Source organism: Heliconius melpomene, chromosome 11, assembly GCF_056956725.1.
Source record: "Heliconius melpomene rosina isolate 202511_hmr_F chromosome 11, ASM5695672v1, whole genome shotgun sequence".
Classification (NCBI taxonomy): Eukaryota; Metazoa; Arthropoda; class Insecta; order Lepidoptera; family Nymphalidae; genus Heliconius; species Heliconius melpomene.
In genome coordinates, this window is record NC_140399.1 from 3,883,104 (window position 1) to 3,904,113 (window position 21,010).

A 21,010-nucleotide genomic window follows, 5' to 3' on the forward strand; every position below is an offset into this window, starting at 1 on the left:
CTATAAACGCTACTGGTTGACGGTTCAATACCCACTTGATGAAATGAAATATTTACAGCTTAATTTATATTTTCATTTCTTTGCTCTGGTGTTGAAATAAAGCGCGGCGTTGACTTCCGCCACTTAACACACAAGGCCTCGAAAAAATCGGCAGAAAGTGGGGAACGGAGTGCTTTAACACCAGGTTCCCGCTAGATGCGGGATACAGCGTGAAGTAGATTTTTTTTTCAAAACGTAAACAGGAAGCTCGTATAGTCAAATTTGCATTTATGTTATTAGGACGCATCCGTCCCGTTGGGAGCGTGCACCCCGCCTCGTAAAGTCCCCACACAGGAAATGGTGTATCGCCCGATGTTGTCGAAACTTGAATCTATCAATCATACAAATACCTATATAATACTAGCGACTTGCTTTGGCTTTGCTCGAATAAGAATAATATTCAATAGTGATTATGAAATAGGATGGGATTACTAAAATGATTTCAAACAAAAGAAGTCTAAAAAATCTGTAAATTTATCTGGGTAACGTTGAGCGAAAAAAACTGATCTATCTACGTCAAGACATGGTTGGTAAGTTCATGGGAGACTTAATGGTTTATGGTTTGTATAAATATAAATAAATACTAGTAAATATTAATAAAAATTCTACAATAAAAAATTGTAACTTAAAGTAATGTATATTTTGTTAAATTTTATTTGCAGAGGGAACCTAATGTTAACACACTCCGTTCCCCAGTTTCCGCACAAGACATTTTGTGTTGAGTGGCGGAACTCAACGCTGCGCTTTATCTTGTTACCACAGCGAGGAAATGAAAATAAGATACTTCCCCTAGCAGGAATCGAATCCACAACTGTAGCGTATTGCCGCTGCACCATGACGATCTCAAATACCAATAAATTCACACACACACAGACGATAGAGATTAATTTAGTCGCCATCTCTACTCTACTCTAGTTATTACTGTACGTGGTCTATTTGGTTTACGATTTTATGTAAATAAGGGGAATATTCCTATTTCCATATCACAATGCTTAAATCTAAATTATATGAAAATTATTTCATATCTTAAAATAAATCAGCTTCACGCTGTATCCCGCACACCGCAGGGTAGGCAGAGGGAACCTAGTGTTAAGGCACTCCGTTTCCCATTTTTGAGTGGCGGAATTCAACGCTGCGGTTTGCATACACACCAGAGCAAAGAAACCTTAAACGATTTTATGTAAATAAAGGGAATATTCCTATTTCCAATTCTCAATGCAAAATTATATGATAAATATTTCAATACCTACGTTTTGCATAAAATGAATATTGTTGTAATACTTTAGGTGCATAATGTATGCAATTGCATATTGTGTTGCGCCATTCAGTAATAGTTTCATAGTAAACCAATATGATTGATATATTCAATGACCGTGGAAAGTAAAATTATTTTAGTTATAACAATCGATGAGAAAAGTGTAAACGACTGTAAATGCGACATGTAGTGAGTTCGATTCCCAGTCGATCAAATTAAATATATTTTTTTTTATATCTATTTATCTCGCTCTGGTGACGAGTCATAGCGTGGCCAGTTCTACCATGAAAACGCAATGCCTCTAAGATTCGGCGGAAAGTGAAGAACGGAGTGTCTCAACACTGGGTTAACTTTACCTACCTTGCCGAAAGCGGGATACAGCGTGACGCTTAAAAAATATTTAATGATTATGAAAGGTAAAATGATATTAGTTATAACAATGAATGATTCTGTAGAATTATATTTAATACTTTTAATACAATTTTCTGTCAGCTTTAAAAATAATTTCATTTATTTTTTATATTTCTTGTCGGTTCGTTGGTGGAATTGACAATGGCCGACACGGATGTTGAAGTAATTTGTTTTGTATATTTTTGCTTATATTACCGTAGCTCCCGTTGGCCACTTCGGTTGCACGAACAGAGTTAAAAGGAATATGGATATTTTTGCTTAAGATAAGAAAACAGATATAATAAATCATTAATTAGTAATACTTTTCGTATATTTTATTCTAATTAATTAATTAAAAAAAATTAAATAATTACTCTGTAATAAATAAAAAAATATAAACATATTATTAAACATATTAACACCTTAGGACTATTATTTAGAATGTACACAACACATGTTGAAAAGGATCGCTTTGAGTATGAGAACGCACTTACGTAACGGATCATCCATTCATTTGATTTAATACTCTCTATTGCTTAGTAGGGTGATGGCTGGCTGACTACAATAACATGTTTTTTCTTATACTACATATATATATCTGAGGTAGGCAGAGGGAACCTAGTGTTAAGACACTCTTTTCTTCACTTTCCGCCGAATTTTGGAAACACTGTCTTTTGAGTGAGTGTTAGTTGGTTAGTTGCTAGATGGAGAAATTTCGTGGTTACAGGAAAGAAAACTTAGGAGAATAATATAAGAATAATATAAAACCTGAAGCCTCGTATGTGTATGGCGATGACATCTTGAGTAAGTACTTCTAAATGTACGTATACAGCGAAACTGTGGTTACCCTCGCTTCATACATACATATAACAAATAAATAGATATAAGAAAATCAGCTCTAATACTTTAAAAACCAGCCATGTTCAATAAATCTTCAATATATTTCAAGTTTTTATTTCGAATGCCAGAAAAATCACATACGGAGGAAAAAGTAAATCTATCGTACGAAAACGAAATAAAAGTTGCGTTACATAAATCAAAGTCTAACTTAAGCCTTGAAAATTGTGTAGATAACGCAGTTCCCTCGTCTGCCATATCATGACGTGTTCGGATAGTTGAAAACTTTAACTATTGAGTAAATATTAATAGAAAAAAGTTAAAATTAAAACATCTTCACGCTGTATCCCGCACACAGCAGAGTAAGCAGAGGGAACCTAGTGTTAAGAAATTCCGTACCAAACTTTCCGCCGAATTTTGGAGGCCTTGCGTGTTGAGTGGCGGAACTCAACGCCGCGCTTCGCCTCGACATCAGAGCGAAGAAATGGAAATATACATTTATATAAATATTTAACTTCCTCGAGTAGAGATCGAACCTACAACTGTCGCGTTACAGTCACACTCATATTTTTATTTTATATTTTTTCTAGCTTCACACTATATCCCACACATAGCAGGGTAGGCGCAGATAATCTACCTAATCTACCTCCACTAGGAAACCTAGTGTAAAGGCACTCCCTTTCTATTATATACTTCCGTCCACTACTTTCCGTCGAATTCTGGAGGTATTGCGTGTTGAGTGGCAGAACTCAACGCCTCATTTTGCGACACCAGAACGTAGAAATGAAAATATTAATACCTCACTTCCTCGAGTGCGAATCGAACTCACAACCCATCACATTTACAGCCACACGCTTGTGCCTTTGCGCCACTGGCCTGGACTTAAAGTACATCAGCAACAGCGATACGATCTAGCTTGCCCACATTTCTTAGAAAAGAGGAAACAAGACCTTATTTTTATCATCCCATATTTTACATATCACATATCACTTACAAAAATGTAAGCATGTCATAGGAAACGCTGACTCGGACTTGCCAAGCACCAACTTATCTTCACTTGACTCGCTTCCGAAGTGGATGGACCGTGGTGACATTGACATCACAAAGTAAGTGTAATAATAGTTCCATGTTAGAAATATGAAACCTCTACATATATGTAACCTCTGGTGTAGGCCTTACCTTAAATTTTCTGGTTTGGAATTACATATAATGTTAAATTTATTGTCCGTTATAATATAGAACAAGTGGTCAGTTGTGGCGCAGATGCACAAGGCGCACTATGGACGTGACAGGCTGTGTGTTCGATTCCCACACGAGAAAGTAGAGTAGAGTAGGCAGAGGGAGTTTAGTACTAAGACATTTCACCCCCCCGTTTCCGCCGCATTCTGGAGCCACTCCGTGTTGAGTGGCGGAATTCAATATCGCGCTTTACACTTTTCGACTTCAGAGCGAAGAAATGTAAATATTATTGCCTCAAGCAGAAATCGAACCTACACGCTTATACCCCTATGCCACAACTGGTCCCATTTTAGTTATTTTATCCATATCCATTAAAATACTTATAGATATACATATGAGATAAACATATAAATAATTTCCTACGTAATTTATGTAAGACGATTCACTCGTCGACCCCGTTAATTTATTCCCACGCTCCATGACTAATAAGCACAATCTGCCTAGAGTTGGTATTGTAGGTACATATGAGCAATTTGTCTTCGACTGGGAAACCAACCCGCTACCTCCATATTATTCTTGTTAATATAGACCTCACTATACATTGGTTGTTAGATTATTTTGTTTTAAAAGTTATATTTTATCTAATATGTTTAACGCTACTATAGTAATAAGTAGGTTCATGCTTTTTTCCGCATAGCAAATGATATTTAGTGTTAAGACACTCCGTTCCTCACTTTTTTTTCAATATTTTAGACACTAAGAGTACAGCCAGAATTCAATGCTGCTCTAATTCCACCAAAGCATGAAAATAAAACAAATATAATCATTCCTCTAAACGGGAATCGAAACCACAATCATCGCGATTATAGTGTGACGATTTCCCACTGCGCCATGACGACCAATTTCAAATTAATCGATAAATACTACTATTTTAATATTCGCGTGTGAAATCTTACTATCATTCATTCAAGCCGTCAAAATGTAACGAAGCAACAAACAAATCTAATGATACTATAAGTAAATTGTTTCATAATTATAAAAACAACAATATTTTCTTTTATAGTAACTTAATTCCGCATACTCGCCTACAATGTGTTTTTTTCAATAGTAATTTAAATAACATTCATAATTCATAGATGTCTAATGTATATTCGATTAACGAGTTGCATTCCGCAGTTTATTGTTAATAGTACTCATTATTTTTAGGGTTCCATAGCACTTAAGAAAAAAAGGGAACCTTTATAAGATCACTTTTTGTCCGTCCGTCTGTCTATTTGACTGTATCTCAGGAACGCTTGGATAATATCGAGTTAAAATTCAAACCATATACGCGTATTTCGTCACTATAAAGGGAATCAAAATTAACAGAATACTTCCAGTTGACCTAAAATTATGAAATTTGGCACCTAGCATATATACTGGTGGTACTAGTTCAGGCAAAATTAAAAAACAAAATTGTGGTTAAGTAAAAAGTAATAGCCTTAAAAGGGGGACAAAATTTGAATTGTGACCTCTAATATTTGTACGGAACCATCAATAGGCAATCCCGATTCACGCTTATCCGGTTTTTTTAGCTTCACGCTATTCCCCCACATAGCAGGATAGGAACTTAAAGTTAAGAAACTCTGTTCCCTATTTTCCGCTGAATTCTGGAGACATTGCGTGTTGGTGGCGAAACTCAACGCCGCGTTTTTGCTTCCACACCAGAGCGAAGAAATGAAAATATTTTATCTCCTCGAGTGGGAATCGAATCCACAACCTGTCACGTTTATAGTCACAAGCTTGGGCCCCTGCGTCATGACTGGCCTCAGAATAATAGTATACATTAATTAGTAATTATCTTTACCAGGTAATTATACAAAGGTTTTAATGAGCACGCATGAGCTGAGATTAAACTCCATTTTGTTTAATCTTTAGATTAAATTTATAATTGAAAGTTTCGAAAATTGAATTCTGTCACTTTTAGAATAAAGAATAGACATAAGAAAAATAATTTTAATAATTTATGAGGTGATACTAGAGGTAGAGTGGTATAGTGGTTCACAAGCGTTCGTCCGTAAACGCGACGTTTGTGGGTTCGATTCCTACACGGGGAATAAAATATTTAATATTTTCATTTGTCGCTCTGTTAACAGGACAAAAGCCTGCGTTGATCCACTCATCACGCAATGCTTTGAAAATTCAGCGGAAAGTGGGGAAAGGAAGTGTCTTAATGATACAAAGCGTCTGAAAGCCAGGTTCCCTTGTCTACCCTGCTATGTCCCGCATATACATACAGCCTAAAATTAATTAAAAAAAATAAGATAAATATATTTTTTTATAGATACATACGAGTACATAGTAAATGTTCTACCTTAAGTTCATTAACAATGCCAAGAGTTTCTAACTCTACCATATTTGTATAAATTGTATTTAATTTAAATAAACAATTATGTCAATGAGTTTCTAAACAACAATTAAACATGCTAATAAGGCATCACAAAACAAAGTTGTGTCCACATAAATAAATAAATAAATAAATGTGGGCAGTGATGGCGCAGGAGCACAAGTGCATGAATGTGGGTTCTATCCCCACTCGAAAAATAGAACTATTTATTAAAATTTACGTTTTCATTTCTTTGCTCCGATGTCAAAGCAAAGCGCGGCGTTGAGTTCCGCCATTCAACACGCAATGCTTCTGGAATTCAGCGGGAAGTGGAGAACGGAATGTGTTAACACTAGTTTCCTCAGCCTACTCTGCTATGTGCAGGATACAGCGAGAAACTGATTTTTTTTTTAAATAAATAAAATGTGTAAGTTATATAGATTCTGGATGTATAATAAATACGTTGCGAAAGAGTGAAGGAGCTTACGAGCATGGACGGTGCTTGATAAGTAGGACATCCGGCCTCCGGATGGTACCGCGTGTACCTACATTCAAAATCGATCCCGTTGAAAAGACTGGATAACGATACTGTCGGCTTTTGAGGGCTTTAACCCTTTAAATTTTTTTTCTTTTTAAGATTGTAATTTGAGGATTTTTTTTGTGATGGTCATTTATTTATATTTGTTTGTATATGTCCATTGTTTGAGGTTTCCTTTGATTCAGATGTTATACGAAACTTTAGATAAGCAAGAGGTAAGTATATGAAAAAAACTTTATAATTCATTAGTTATTCACTTATTGTTTATTCTATTATATATAACTAGCGGCCCGCTCGCGGTTCCACCCGCGTGAACTATGTTATTATTCATTTCTGTCTCCATGACTACGTCCTAGTGAAGTCTATGCAAAATTTGAGACTCCTAGCATTTGTAGTAACGAAGTTTCATACAAACTTTCGACCCCAAAAACAACCCCTTAGAAGTCGAATATTGTAAATTCCCGTCTTAGCGAGCACCTACGTCCTATAAGTAGCTCCTATGCAAAATTTGAGATTCCTAGCACATGTAGTTTCTGAGATTTCGTGATGAGTGAGTGACCTTTCGATTTTCTATATATAGATTAGTTAATTAGTATCTATATTTTTCAGCAACATATGGAGAATACACTCCAATGCTGGAAATTAAGTAGAAAATAAAGAGCTGAAACTAAAAACATGACTTGAAATATAAATAAGTGAAATCTAAATAAGCAGCAAAATGGTTGAACGGAACCCTTATATAATTGCACAGCCACGTATACTTTATTAGTCGTTTTTCTGGAACATTCTTAACAGTATAACAAATCATATAATTGAAAGGGATCAAATAACTAAAACGATTTAGAGCACGATTTATAAAGAAACGTGATAGCAATTAAAATTCAGTATCAAATGACTGTCTGTGACGATATGAAGTAAGTGACAGGCCGTCACGCTGGCAACATGTGAAGCCCAATTTTATCTAACATCAGCTTTTTATGGTCAATTAGTTGGTAAGTACCGATGTAGGGCCATTTATGTTTATTACACTGTTAATTTACAGTTTAGTTTTTAATATGTGCCGGTTGTTTCTAATGTTACCGAATAAATAAACAGAAACTTGATACAGCTACTTATGTCTTGGTAATAAATACTACGAAATAAATGCACACAGTTGGTTAGGCAGAGAGAACCTAGTGTTAAGACAGTCCTCCGAATTTTGAAGGCATTGCGTGTTGATTGGTGGAACTCAACGCCGCGCTTTGATTAGATAAATAATCGTAGTAAACAAGAGAAACATACATCTTTACTTAAAATATATTAAACGTTGTTGTAACTTCAACAACTCAAGTTGCTAAAATAACCAACTTACCATTGCTTTTACTTAGGAGTTCGCAATAAAAATGTTTATTACGATCGTAACACATAGTCCAAGCTGGTCAGGGATAAAGTAGCTTTCTATTACTAAACAGTAAAAAAGAGTGTATGTACATAAAACATTTTGCAATAAAATAATTTGGAGTGATGAAATTAGTGTGAAATAATCTATATATATAAAAGGACTTGTCCTCACTGACTGAGGTAAGACGCACGCACAGCCGTAACCGCTGTGCGTAGAAACGTGAAATTTGAACAGATGTTTACTTTCGTAAACATACATCCACTAAGAAGGGATTTTGAAAAATTTTAACCCTAAAGGGGCGTAATAGAGGTTGAAAGTTAGTCTTCTTCTTCTTCTTCCTCCTGGCATTAATCCCGGCTATTGCCAGGGTCTGCCTTCCTACACAACCTACTCCACTTTGCACGATCTTTTGCATCCTCGGTGGTTAGACCATTGGCTCTCATGTCCTGACAGTCTCATGTACATGAAAGTTAGTATGGAAAAAAATTTAAATCAGCACCGATTTTTATAAAATTTTAAATTTAGATTTTTAAAATTATTTAATTGAACACGTGTTTCATCGTTTTCTAGAATTCTTCCCCTAAGGGTGCAAATAAGGGGTTGAAAGTTTGTATGGAAAATCTTTAAATCGCCATCGATTTTTATTAAATTTGAAATTTAGACTCTTAAAAATATTTCATTGAACACATGTTTCGTCGTTTATTAGAATTCACCCCTAAATAAGCAAACGAAGCTGCGCGCGTCCGCTAGTAATATATAACCACATTTGATATTTTTGTGGTAGTTATAGCTGGTTAGGTCTTGCTAGGGTTTAGGAAGGCAGAACTAATTTTGAGACTGGTCCACTTGATGAAGAACAATAAGAATCAATGAAATGCCGCCTTTGTATAAGTTGTTTGTTATTAACATAAAAAATAAAATTCTGGTAAATCTGACGAAGGAGCAACTAAGGAAATGGCACATTAGTAATTTGTTTAATAGTTGTGCATGCTAGTTATTCATCAGCTTTGCTGAAACAACGTACTGCGTTGAGTTTCGCCACTCAACACAAGTAATGTCTCAAATCTTTTGACTTTATCTTTAATGATAACGAGTAGAAAATAAAAATAGTATGGACATTAAGTAAACGAAAATGAGCCGCCATTCGTTAATAAATAAATCATATTCTGTAGGTATAGTGTAATTTTCTAAAGCAAGGTTTTTATAACAAATCCCGAATAATCTCATTTAACAAAAACACAGTGTCAAGACACTATTCTCTGCGTTCCAATCACATTCGTATTACATTACAATAGTACAAATTTTAATTATCCTTTCATTTAAATGCGTATAATATGAACACTAAAACTAAACAAGCAGTCATTAAAGTATGTACAAATTAAAAGTAATTTTAGATGAAACTGACTCCATAATAGGTTGTGATGAGCTTTTACATACATTGTTGCTGAGAGGAACTTTACGAGATATTATGTTCGCTGTTGTTTTATCATAAAGTAAATGACCTAGGACATCTAAACTACTATAAAGATGTAATTCGAAATAAGACATGTCCTGCACTGGGATTCTTTTGTATAACGTGAGGGCACATCTTCTTCCTCCTGGCATTAATCCCGGCTATTGCCAGGGTCTGCCCTCCTACTCAACCTACTCCACTTTGCACGGTCTTTTGCCTCCTCGGTGGTTAGGCACATATCTTGTAGTTACCTATATGATTTTCTTGTCATAATAGCCTCACGCTGTTTCCCCACAGCAGGGTAGGCTGAGAGAATCTGGAAACCTAGTGCTTCTCATTTTCTGGCGATGTCTGGAGAAGAGCGAGAAAATGAATGGGAATTTAACCCACAATTTGTTGCGTTTACAGTCGCACGCTTGAGCCCGTTCGCCACTACTGGCTCAAATCTATGTTTTAATTTTATAACTACCAGTAAATAGCATAACTATGTAAATATTTAAATTAATTTAAACATTACAATGTAACCGTCATAGCTAGAGAGACGGTGTCTACCCATAATCATGATGGTAGTGAGTTCGATTTCCAATAAAGATATTGAATTGTTGTTAATTTAGTTACAAGAAATAGTAAGTATTGCCACTTAACCCAAAATGTCTTGAATTAAAGAAAAATACTAACAACTACAAAAATATAAGCTGAAACATTTTTCTTATATAAAAACTAAACTAAGCTTAATTTAAAGCGCAATCAATTTAACTAAGTGACATCACTTTCGTTTCAGAGAAAGAGAAAAGTCTTTTAAGATAAAATCAACGAGTCGGTGTTTATGATTATTAAAACAAACCGACAAACCATTAAATTATACAATAGGAATGTAGAGTTCTCCAGACGCTGACGTCGCGATGTGGCGGCTCTTTTACTAGAGATGGTTTGATTAATTTGCAATTTAAAGCAACTTGTCATCTAAAGTGAAATCGTTGGAATAAAAGTGTTTGGCTTATTTTGAATTATCCTAGGTTCTTCATAAGTTTTGGTGTAATTTTGCGAATTTTTTTTAAAATGACATCAAGATCTTAGTATAAATAATATTTTTTTAGTGAGATATATCTCACGCAGTAGGATGAGCAGAGCACTTCGTTCCCCATTTTACGCCTACTTCTGAAGGCAGAACTAAATTCACACACATTTCATTATTTAAACTCATATTTTTATATGAAACTATTTTGAATTTTTTTTCAATTCTCACTCGACAAAGTGAAATATTTTAATATTTCCATTTTATTCGCTCTGGTGTCGAGGTAAAGCGCGGCGTTGAGTTCCTCCACTCAACACGCAATGTTTCGTTCGTCGGAAAATGGTGAACGGAATACCTTAACACTAAGTTCTCTCCACCTATCCTGATGTGTGCGTGATACAGCGTGACGCTAAATAAAGAAAAAAAAAATATACAAACTCAAATTATTATAATGAATACATTTAAAAATAAATGTGTTATTACACCTTATCCGTATACACTGTTTCACCTGTTTTTTTAATAACTTACTTAAAACCAATTATCTTTGATCATCTTATAAGCTGTAATGAATTATTGAAATCTTGAGATTAAAATCATTTTAAAGACTAACTCTACCTAATTGGAATTAAAATACTATAAAAAACTAAATGAAGTGTAATAATAATAATCTACAATCTAATGAAACCATACATAGAAATGAGCTTAAAGTAAATTACTTGTTTATAATTAGTATTTTTTAAATTACGTACTGTTTATATTTATTTTTAAAAGGTTGATTGGTTGGTTTTTTTTTAACTTGTGGAATTAGTATTTCTTTTTTTTTTTTTTCGCAGGGGAAATCTTCATAAGATTTCCAATCCTTGGGGAGGACGAGATTATGTGGGATTTTTACCCACTAAAATCCTTGCGGTTGCCGACTTCGACACTATGGGAGGACCCAGGAAATTGGTAGAACGACGTAGCCCTCCTCAGATGACGCGCTCCTCAACGGAGCTCTCTTATAATTTAAAATTAACAATAGACCAGGGTAGGGTGCGCAGATTCCCCACACTGCACACCAATGGTCTAATCTGTTTCATCGAGGACCAGGGAGACCAGGACGATCGCCAAACACACGGTGGAATTAGTATAATCTAACCCGAATTGATTATTTTAATTTCTCAATATATATTTGTTTCAAATACATTTTAAAGTATAATTCTACACTTACGAAAGAAAAATAACTTATTAGAAAGCATAAAAATTTTAACGTAGCGGAATTTGAACCCGCACCTCTTGGTTTAAACCTTTTGTATGCTTGTGTCAACAGACAAAAATACCCCAAGCCATTGAAATTTAAGCTTAACAATTTGTGAAGCCTTCATTTAATGAATAGTGACGACAAAAGTAGTTCTCAATGAAGTTTGCGAACTGAAAATATAATAGAGTGAAACCCACAAGCGCAGCGTAGATTGCTTTGTAAGAATTTCAAAAACTTTAAATTACAAAGCTGTTCTTTTTGTTGTTCTTCTCTATAAATATTTAGGAGCAACACCACCACCACTAAAGTTCTATGAATAAATAATACTTAGTTCAGGATTTGTGAGGCCAGTCGCCGTGACTGTAAACGCGTCTGGTTGTGGGTTCGATCCCCACTCGAGGAAATGGCTTAGTCGCTACGGTCTCTACATACCTCTTTCGCCTCCTCTATTGTCGTCAACCTCTTCATTCATGCCCTTCGGTGGGTGCTCATGCTTTTTACGTGACTTTCCTCCGGTATCTTTGATTCTATGTTTTCAAAAGTCAACCGAGCCTCTCTCTGGGGAACGGAGTGTCTTAACACTGGGTTCCCTCTGCCTATCCTGCTGTGTGCGGGATACAGCGTGAATGTGAATATTATAAGTAGAGAAGTTACCGTAATATAGGTCATTTGGACGCACGTCTCGGACCGTATTGATATGTTAAACAATTGACTTTAGTAATGAACACAATTGGGATCAAATCGTTGACACAGAAATTAGGTCGCTGTAATTATATAGTAACCTACCGGTTAAACATTGGGAAGACGATCAAATGAAATATTTATAGAAGCAACGAAACCTCCTTTGTTATTTGATTCGATAGTAATTCACATTATGAATTTTAATTTGTTGCTGAGAAGTGATTAAGGCCGTCGTCGAAATTAATTATTATTTATTCATATTTTATTTTTTTCGCTTTGGTAATAACGCAAAAGAGAATACCTCGAAAATTCGCCGGAGAGTGGGTAACAGAGTGTCTTAACACTAGGTCCTCTCTGCCTACACTTCTATACCCAAAAAAATAAATAAGTTAAAAATAATATGTTTCAAATAGTAGTCGTACATAATAATTATACAAAATATCCAATAAGTATAAACCAAAAATATACTTTCTAGTTACTACTTCAAAGACAACATTAATTCAAATCATACATTTGTAAATTTTAAAAAACTCACTAACAGTCCTTTATTTATACGTTTTTTCTACATATCACACAAAATTATAAACCGTTCACACATCTCCATCCGTCAGATTACATCGGGCGCATAATAAAACGATCGAATTTCCAGTAAGTGTTGAGAGGCCATTAACATGCACCCGGAGACTTCTCCAGTAACCCGAAACGATTCTGTGAACGCCGTCCGGAAATAAACACTAGTTTATGAGAAAAAAGCTATAAACAAACTGATAAAATACTGTATAGCGGTCATTTGTGGTCAAATATAAAAATCGAGTTCCGCGGAAGCGTCTTTTAGAGAAGCACTTAACGCAACCAATTGGATAAAATCTCTGTAACAGTAATAGTAAAATGTAGATATATAAAAATTTACGATTTTTTTTTGGTAATGAAATAAAAAATCATAGTTTTAAATCGTAAATAGAAAGAAATAGAAAGTAGACGATGAGAATAGGTAAAACGATAAAATATATATTTTTTTTATCTTCAATTAATTAATCAATTAATAAAAATAAAAATGCATTAAATTAACCCTAACCTCTACATTATAAAAAGCTTTATAAAATTAGTAAATTATACATTGCTATATAAACTTTATTTCGTCGTATGACATGTGACATATATCCTATTAACAAGATTGATTTCATATGTAACTTACTTCCCCTAATTAATATCAATGCGAACTCGCTTAACAAACAGCCTGCGGTTTTAAACCACATTTAATGTCAACATTTTATTGTAAATATATATTCATATATGCATGGAACTTTCGGGAACCTTTACTAGCTCATATAGTTTCGTATGTTGTGGTCTGGCCTACGGCTATTAGCTAGCTAACTGGGGGTTAAGCCTAACTTAGTATTAAATGTGTCAACGTACGGTTGCTACTGTAATATGTTGAGAATTTTAGTAATATCTGTGCATCCGAGAAAATTTAGTTATATTTTAGATTTGCTTATGCCGAAATATGTATTATTTACATGCATTTTTGAATTTTTGTTTAAAAATATAGGCAATATACAGTTCCTGAATAATAAACCGAAATTAACTTACATTTTCGGAAGAATTTGCAATTCTTAGGAAAAAAATTACGTCAATATTTATTTTTCATATTCGATAAAATACGTGTGTAATTTATTTGTTAAACACATGTACACTTAACATATTTGATTGCGAAATATTAAAACTGACTATAAACTTTAATTTACCAAAGTGTTTTTAAAATGAAAGAAATATTAATTAAGTATTATTAAGAAGATATACAGAAATATTTAGTAAATATTGAATTGTATATAATATACAACTTTTTTGTATCTTAATATTTTTTAATCTAAATAAGTAAATACTAGTATTATTTAAAAGGAAAAAGAAAATAGTTAGAAAATGTTTCATTAAGTTTTTTTATAAAAAAAATCTATGAAAATCCCCATTTTATGGTCGTATTAAATACACACAAAAATAATAAAAGATACCCGGGGCAGCACACTAGTATATATCTCAACGTTAATAAAGATAAAGTAATGAACGCCGATATTGTAATCTTAAAGCGGGAGGAGATTTAAGTAAATTCTAATTAAAATTATCTTATATCATTAAACAAGAAATCTTTTAAGCAACTGATGATTGTATCAAATTAATAAACGCCTAATAAAAATCACGATATTATATATAACTTGATTAAGATTAAAATTTTCATTATGAGAATGTCTTAATTTAGAAAATAAATACCTATTTATAGGGTGTGTCGATTGCCTAAACTTTTTGAAGATTTAAGAAACGAGATATCATAAACCCGGTGGTAATAGTGTTGCTTTGCCATAAGCTTATGAAGCTAATGCATGATATATAGGATTATTCTGGAGGCATTGCGTGTTGAGTGGAGAAACTCAACGCCGCGCTATGCCTCGTTACCAGAGCGAGGAAAATTAAATATTGCATTTTTTCGAATGGATATCGAACCTGTGGCGTTTACAATTCCACCCTTTACGCCACCACTGTCTTCTATTCTACTTATTACTGACATTTATAACTTACTAGCGGCCCGCTCGCGGTTACACCCGCGTGAACTATGTTATTATTAATTTCTGTCTCCATGACTACGTCTTAGTGACGTCTATGCAAAATTTGAGACTCCTAGCATTTGTAGTAACGAAGTTTCATACAAACTTTCGACCCCAAAAACAACCCCTTAGAAGTCGAATATTACAAATTTCGGTCTTAGCGAGCACCTACGTTCTTTTTTTTTTTTTTTTTTTATGGTAAAAGGACAAGGCAAACGAGCGTTAGGGTCACCTGATGGTGATCACCGCCGCCCACGACCCCGTGCAGCACCAGAGGAGCTACAGGTGCGTTGCCGGCCTTTGAGGTGGAGATAGATGCGCTTTTTAAAGGTACCCATATCGTACCAACCTGGAAACACTGCCGCGGGTTCTATAAGTAACTCCTATGCAAAATTTGAGATTCCTAGCACTTGTAGTTTCTGAGATTTCGTGATGAGTGAGTGACCTTTCGATTTTATATATATCTATATATATGGCCATAAAAAATATTAAGCTTATATATTATTGGTAAATGATTTAGTTGTTTGTTATGTAACGATTGTTTTTAATGAATAATAAAACAAACTTTTATAACAAATTTTATGTCAACTCAATTTTCAATTTCATATGGATAAAGTCACTTTAAGTTAGCTCAATAACAACATAAATAAAATAAGAAGAAGTTATTTCACTTAAGTTATTTCAAAGTTAGCATTGTAGCAGATGCTTAGCGGATACCGTATATTTCCCCATTTGAAGAAAATAAACGAAACGAAAGTTCCTAACAAAGTCGCACAGGGCGGGCGGTTGTTATCAAAATAATTCTTTTATTTAGACTCGAAGCGAAACATGAAACTAGCGTCCGCATACAGACAATATTTGTATTGTCTCCTCTCGAAACTTTAGTCTTACAATTTTCTAGTTCCATACAGTATATTACAGTACAGAACACGCTGTATACACTGTCTTTGTAGTGCTTTGATATCTTGTAGTGGGGATATTATGTTTATATTGAAAAAAAATGTTGATAGATGATTTTTTTAGCTTCACGCTGTATCCCGCATTAGCAAGGTAGGCAGAGGGAACCTGAGAATCTAGTGTTAAGACAGTCTGTTCAATTAAGGCACTTCCGTCTCTAACTTTCTGCCAACTTCTCAATTGTATTGTGTGTTGAGTGGCGGAACTCAACGAGGCCAAGCACGGCCTTGAGAGCGAGCGAATATCTAATATTTATTTCATTTCCTCGAGTAGGTATCGGACCCAGAAGACGTTTACTGACTCACATTATCTATATATATATATAAGGACTTGTCCTCACTGACTGAGGTAAGACGCACGCACAGCCGTAACTTACTTTCGTAATCTGGATATCCACTAAGAAGGGATTTTGAAAAATTTTTATCCTAAAGGGGTGAAATAGGGGTTGAAAGTTTGTATGGAAAAAAAAATAAATCGGCACCGATTCTTATGAAATTTGAAATTCAGACTCTTAAAAGTATTCAATTGAACACATGTTTCTTGGTTTTCTAGAATTTTTCCCCTATTATATTATATTGAATTTTCCCCTATTATATTATATATTATATTGAATTTTGCACCCTGCAAATAAAGGGTTGAAAGTTTGTATGGAAAAATTCTTAAATCGCCACCGATTTTTATAAAATTTTAAATATAGACTCTTAAAAATATTTAATTGAACATGTGTTTCATGGTTTTACAGAATTCACCCCCTAAGGGTGCAAATAAGGGATTGAAAGTTTGTATGGAAAAATCTTTAAATCGCCACCGACTCTTAAAGCCGACTCTTTTAAACTCTTAAAAATATTTCTTTGAACACATGTTTCGTGGTTTATTAGAATTCACCCCTAAATAAGTAAGTGAAGCTGCGCGCGTCCGCTAGTAGATACATATTATTTCGTGTTTCTTTTAAATTATTTTATTAAATATATAATTACGATTAGTTTTTCTATTTAAAAAAAATACCAATGATATTAGAAAAAATATGTATGAAATGAATCTACTTTGCAATATTGATATTAAATATGAAAAAAATAATATAATTGGAATTCGGTGGGGGTTTACCCAATAAAATATTTTTAGAAGATGTTCTTTTTACACCCGAAATACCTATAATTTAAATTATAAAAGAAGCTATTCTAAGTTGTTTAAATGGAAAGGAGTACAGCATAACTGTAAACGAGCGGAGGAGCGTTTTGAGATGGTACAACGAGAATTTTTCTTACAAACTGAGTCCCGTAAGAAACACTTCCCAGTCTTAAGTATTCGAGATTTTACAAAGGAATGAAAGCATCCTTCAAGTTCTACGCAACGTTGCCAACTTCCAAGTTTTTTCTTATTTTTGGCTGAAAATACGTGGGTAATTGAAATCCGATTATGCCATATCGTAACGAAAATATTAATAATATTACCAATTACTCACTAAATATTAATTATAATAATGACCTAATAGTGTCTTAAAACAATACTAATTATATATATTTTAAATCTTAGACCAAAACAAAAATAATTACTAGCAACACTGGTAGTTTCGAAACGCTTTCAAAACTCCTTCTCTTCTAAAAGCTTTGCACTCTTTGTCTTTTGTTGTTCCTTAAAGCTATTGTGCTCTTATCGGTACCGATTCGTAGTTATTATGCGGGTTGAAGGAGCTGAGATCCTCTTTGCCTGGAACTGATAAAGATTGTCGACTAAAGTTATGCGTCGGCTTAAACCTCTTGAGGTTTTGTCTTTTCAATGTTTCAAACTGATTAAATTACGATTGTATTAGGTGTTTATAAGTACTGGAAAATTTTAATATAAATTTTTCGTTTAATATATTTTTTAGATTTAATAATCTTGTTGCTATCAGTTAGGTACTCGTATACTTATATATGAATTTTGTTGAAGATCATTTCTGTAACTTTTAAAATTCTAATTTGTAATAATTAAAAATTATCGGAAATTAGCAAAATTTGTTCTGTTAATTGTTATTTTAAAATATTATTTTATAATATTTTATTACTAGCATGCTTTTGAATCTTTAAACACTGCATTATGTATAGCCAAACGTCTAAATGGTGATACATAAAATGGTATTAATGATTAATTTAAATACTTAACCTTACTTTTAAAAAAAGCTTTTAACATGTAAGAAGAAATGATCTCGTCTTTGATATTAGAACCATGGACAAGTTTACCATTGCAATTTTAAATAGCGTACTCTGCTTAATGAAGATGACTAATCCCTTATACCCGATCTAAATCGAGCAACTTTGAATGTTTGATCCCGTTCATTATCACTACATTAACTATGAGAGAAATATACCACCCACAGCTCCCACATGAATCATTAAAATGCCTCCATAAGTATAAATAAGTAGAAATAAGGGGGGAAAGGAAATGTCTTAATGGGAACGAAGTGTCTTTATTGGAAAAGTAAACATAGTAATATCATTAACAGTATCGAAATAACTGTTACTAAGGCAGCTGTCAAAGTGCTCTATATATATCTATCGTGCTATAGTGTCTCTCTTTGTGCTTCCGACTGCGAGTTGTAATCTTTTAAATAGTATTTCATCCGCTACTGTGTACGCCTTTTACCTTGATAAAATTGGTCGCATGGTAAAAACTTTATTTTTATTGTTAACACTAGGTTCCGAGGTTCCTTCTGCTTACTCTGCTTTGTGCGGGATACAGCGTTAAGCTGAAAAAAAATAGAAATAATTTTCATCATTTTCATTATCTTTCTTCAAATATTATCGGAGCAAAGAATTCCCAGCCTCGATGTACTAACACATTAAAATATGCCATAGAATACAAATACCTTTTTAAAGCTATGTACTAAAGCCACTAAAGGCTATTGTGTCACAGTTTCCACTACTATGTCTGAGCGATTGCTACAATGCGCAATGAGTTGTGGGTTAAATGACTTGTGCGGAATGAATTATTTCTATTTCTGTGCTCTAGTAAGACAACGTACGGCGTTTAGTTCCACCACCTCAACAAACAATGTTTTACATTTGGACGGAAAGTGAAGAACAAAGTGACTTTACACTAGGTTCTTCTGCCTATCCTGCTAAGTGGACACACAGAGACAGATAAAAAGTATCACAGAATTTATGTTTTAAGAAATTATTTATCTATTAGCAGGTACCACTAGTTTAAATGGATAGAAGTGGAGTAGGCATTACAATTTTGATATTATTATTTCACAAAGTTGAAAATTGAATTAAATGAAACAAGACAACAAAACAGACAAAAAGCACAAATAAATAAATAAATGAATAAAAAATCCATTATTAAAAAAACAAAAATCAAAATATAAATTAAAAGTTTGAATTAAAATATGAATACTATGTAATAAAAGCTGGACAATCTAGGCCATTGATTCAGATTTAAATAAAATCGTTAGGTACGTCGAAATCCTATAGACTACAGTCCATGATGTTTGAGTCTTCCAATGAAAACCTATTGAAGTTGGTGTTTAAAGATTCTATTTGCCTGAGTAAAAGAAAGGCTAGTCTTAGCGCAGAGGAGTTGATGAAAGCATGAGACTATAAACGCAACAGGTGAGTTCGATTCCGATAAGAAATCTTCCCCTCTAGAATTCGGCGAAAAGTAGGGAACAGAAATTATTAACACCAGGTTACCTGATTTTCTTTGCCAAACATTCTATGTACAAGGCACATTTTTAAAAAATCACATAGATTTTTTTTATTAGAGCTTTTAACATCAAGAGTAGAGAGTTTGCAAAATTTTAAGTGAACTTTCAGGTTTATTACAAACCTGCATACAGCAGGGAAGACAGAGGGAATCTAGTGTTAAGACACTCCGTTCCAAACTTTCCGCTGAATTTTTGTGGCGGAACTCAACGCGGGCCTTTTGTCTTGCTAACAGAGCGAAGAAATGAAAATATTAATAAATAATAATTAATTCCCTCGAGTTTGAATTGAACCTACAACCATCGCGTTACAGTAACACCCTTCTACCTCTGCGCCACGATAGCATCCCTTAGTATGAAGTAAATATTATGAAAAATACTTTAATTTTTTATGTTACTTAGGAAAGGTTGCCCATCGAAACAATTACGTTGCCTGAAAAACTGTTTGTGAATAGCCATCTCGAGAGGGAGGAGTGTTTACCCCAAGCTACCTCTATTTCTGGCAAACACTGGAATCAGGTCAACTTTGCTTAGTTATATATCTCGATATAAGCACTAAATGCTAATTTTTGTTCTGTTTCTTACAAATGCCTTTTTAAATTCAAATAATTAATCTGAAAGCTGATTCCTATTTCGATAAAACTAAAAATATACCTAAATATGCCTGGTGTTTGTAAGGTTCGCACTTTCAACTTAGAGAGTATGCATACAGTCTTAACTACATATTAGACTATTAATCCTCTAAATTTCAGCTTTGCTAAACTGACGAAGGTCTTGGGGCCCTGGGATCTCAGTCTAGAATAATTAATACGAATAGACTAGAAAATACTAGAATTGATCATTGTTTAGTTCATATCTTTATTTTTATTCCACCATATATATATAGACCATTGTTTACTTTATAAGTTTTTTGATGAAAGGAAATTCCTGACACTATAAAAAAAATCACATCACTTTTGAAGGCTAATTACAACGTTAATTAGAAGTCAGTGGATGAGCTTTATTAGTTTAGCAGAGCTTACACTGTGGGAAAAGGGTAGGAAGGCTCCTGAAGGCTCGACCTAATTACAAGAAGATAAAAGGTATACTATACATAATAACCGCTATACTAGAGTCGCTATACTCTTGTCAGTATTCTCGAGGTGTTCTTACAATATAAATGTATGTATGTATGTATGACAAATGAGTTTTATGCGTAACTTAAGAATTACATGTTTTTAAACGATGAAAAGAGCTTTTATGGAGTTTATTATTTTCTTCTTTATGAAACTACAATAATTTGCATAGGGAAGTAATTTCTTTAATGACTTAAATAATTCACATCTAAATGGATGGAGCGGCACCTAATACTGAATTCTGCTTAACCAATCCGGAGAAATATCTACATATATAAGTAAGTAT